General features: G+C 40.0%; 1 non-coding gene across 1 annotated transcript; it reads right to left on the bottom strand.

Annotated features, from left to right (window-relative positions):
• Window positions 1-2,163: 2,163 nt before the first annotated feature.
• LOC112502145 lies at window positions 2,164-2,270 on the bottom strand. Its single transcript, XR_003067633.1, has one exon. It is a non-coding gene; the product is annotated as a small nucleolar RNA R71 (small nucleolar RNA).
• Between the last annotated feature and the right edge of the window lie 886 nt (window positions 2,271-3,156).

Genomic DNA, 3,156 nt, shown 5'->3' with positions numbered 1-3,156 from the left:
TGATAACGTCGATTGCTTACTTAACGGTGCTGACTGGTACCCTACAATTTATAATAGCGAATAGTACATAAATGATAGATTCCTCCAAGGACTATAAAAGTCAAYTCACKGTCAACTRTCCRCTTGCTATTCTATAAGTCTTATCAAGCCATCGGGGCTAAKGATGAAACTCTAAGGCTGCCTCTGTGCTAAGTCTTGGAGAGGACCAGAGCCTCTGTGGTATCRACCAGCCCCTCTRTGGTCTCTCTCACAGAGCTATGGTCTCACAACMAGAGCCTYTGTGGTATTGACCAGWGCCTCTGTGGTTGGAGCCTTASAAAATTTGGTACTAAGGACCMGAGCCTCTGTGTCTCTCGACAGAGCCTCTGTGACTTAAMTAAAATTATTTTATTMAGAGTCYAGAGTCCCTCTGTGGTTTCTTCCAGAGMCTRTCTTAAACARCTTGWTACAGAGCTYTCATGTAGAGTTTTCTGTATAACGTAACTTGGTACGAAGCTCTCTTGCAGAGCTTCTGGCTAACATGACACAAAGCCCTCATACAGAGCTTCTGTCTAACACGCTTGACACAGAACTCTCATGCAGGGCTTCTGTGTAACATTATCTAAGGTGGCTTCTAAGTAGAATGTGATACAACGTGTTTAACAACTGAAATCTTATCCTTGAAATCGAACCTTAAGACACAAGGTTTGGACGTGAGCCTTCTAGGGTTCTATGCAGGACCAAAGTCATAGCTAGACATTTTATTAACATAAAATTTTGGTCGAGTATTTACCTCTAAACGACGAGAAGCAGGGGGTTTCTTGCTGGGTCTTGAACTCCGTTTTCTCACTCTCAAGCTCGACGATCTCCTTCACCTTTTCAAAGAGTAACGACTCCAAGCCAGTGCCCATGATTTATACTCAAAGGGTTTGGCCTATTAGTTAACCAAATCAGCCAAATCCCGAGTTTTGGGCTGTGAAACTGTCTTCTCCACAGCCTGCAACCATACAGGTCATAGTTTCCTTATTTGGGCCAGGTATTGCCTGTGCCTCTGCTGCCCCTCCCAAGCTGACAGCAGGCTCCCCCCTCTAATTGGAGCCTTCAGCCCTTAGCCATAAGTAAAAGAAAATAAATTTTTACTTATTTTAAATTTCTAATTTTTAATTTACATATATATATATATATATATATATGTATATTCACAAATGAAATAGAAATAATAATTAAGAGGCATTATTTTATTTCCTCGAAATTTTGGGCTTTACAACTTTATTACTTGAAAGATGATATTGGGACTAATTGTATACTTGATGTTGGTCCTGGTTGTAAGTCTGTGGGTGTGTGAAAACGGCCTCGATCAAGCGTTTGGCGCCGTTGCCGGGGATTGGCAAGCTATAAAGTTTTTTCTAAAAGTAACTTTAAAGATTTGATTTTTCTAACACCGTTTGATTTGCTTTTAAGAGGTGTATGCCACGGATACACCACAGGCAATTTCTCAAATTCGATCCAGATATTGAGGGAACATTCGGCCAAAGAAGAAGGGTTCAAAGAGCAATTTCTGCTTTATTCCCTCCTAATATGGCGTTACCACCCCCAGTTGACGATGATGTACCAATTCAAAATCCACCTGGATTTGGTCAAATACCACAATTTCAGCCTTTTCTACCAAATGCACCACTTTTTCAAAACCCACCAGGACATCCTTTTCAACAAGGGCCACAAAATCATGAAGATTCACATAATAACATGAAATCTAAAAATAATGATCATCCAAGAGCTCAAACTCCAAATATAATTAATCTTGCAAACTCTAGAAATGGGAGAATCATGGACTATGTTATTCCCGACTTTGAGCAATTGAACTCAGGGATAGTTAGACCTCACATGACTGCCCTCTATTTTGAGCTTAAACCGATCATGTTCCATATGCTGCAAACAAATGGACAATTTGTAGGATTACCATCGGAAGATCCTCACTCACATTTAAAATCTTTCATGGAAATTACTGATGCCTTCTTGATCCCGGGAGTATCTAACGATGCTCTAAGACTTACTTTGTTTCCATTTTCTTTATGGGATCGGGCAAAGTCTTGGTTTAATTCATTACCACCAGGTTCTGTACCATCATGGGGCTATATGGCCGAAAAGTTTTTACGAAAATATTTTCCACCCACCAGGAACGCTAAGTCCAGAAATGAAATATGTCTTTTTAAACAAATGGATGATGAAGCTGTTCCTGATGCATGAGAGAGGTTTAAAGAGCTGTTAAGGAAATGCCCACACCATGGCATTCCTTACTATATTCAACTCGAGACATTCTACAATGGGTTAAGTCCTATGGCTAAACAGATGCTCGATGCGACTGTGGGAGGAGCCTTTACAACTAGTACCTACAATGAAGTGTATGAAATCCATGAAAAGATTTCTGCAAATAATGGACACTTGGTTGATCCACATGCTCAACCGCAAAAGAAGACAACTGGAATTCATGATGTAGATGCATACACTGCATTAACAGCACAACTCTCCTCCATGGCCAACATGCTTAAAAACTTAACTTCTAGCCAAGGAATGCAGTCAAGTGTTACTACACCTATTACAGCTGTCCTCTTAGTGCAATGTGTTTGTTGTAGAGGGGAACATTTTTATGAACTTTGCCCACATAATTCTGAATGTGTCAATTACGTTCATAATAGATCAAATCCCTATACCAACACATACAATGCCAGTTAGAGACAGCACCCAAATTTTTCATGGAACAGTCCAAGTTTGAATCCACCTGTTCATAAGCAACAAGGAAACCCTAATTTTCAACCTCAACAACATGCAAACAGTTCTAATTCTCAAAATCATCATCACCAGAATTTTCAAACTGCTCAACCATCTTTTCGAAACAAACCACCTCCACAATCTGAATCATCATCTTCTTTGGAAGCTATGATAAAAGGATTGGTGGCTTAGTCTCAAGCTTAGCAGCAAATGATGACTCAAAATCAGTCTCTTTTTAATCGGCAAAGTGCTGCCATCAGAAACCTGGAAACTCAAGTCAGTAAACTTGCTCTCAATCAGAACAATAGAGCCCTTGGTACTTTTCCTAGTAACAAAGAAGTCCTTAGAGATCTAGGAAAAGAGCATGGGAAAGTAGTGATTCTTAGGAGTGGGAGGGAATTAACACAG

This window comes from Cynara cardunculus, unplaced genomic scaffold, assembly GCF_001531365.2.
Source record: "Cynara cardunculus var. scolymus isolate 2C unplaced genomic scaffold, CcrdV1 Un_Scaffold_969, whole genome shotgun sequence".
In the NCBI taxonomy this organism is placed as follows: domain Eukaryota; kingdom Viridiplantae; phylum Streptophyta; class Magnoliopsida; order Asterales; family Asteraceae; genus Cynara; species Cynara cardunculus.
Note: the sequence above shows the minus strand (reverse complement) of the source record. Positions and strands in the feature narration are given on the sequence as shown.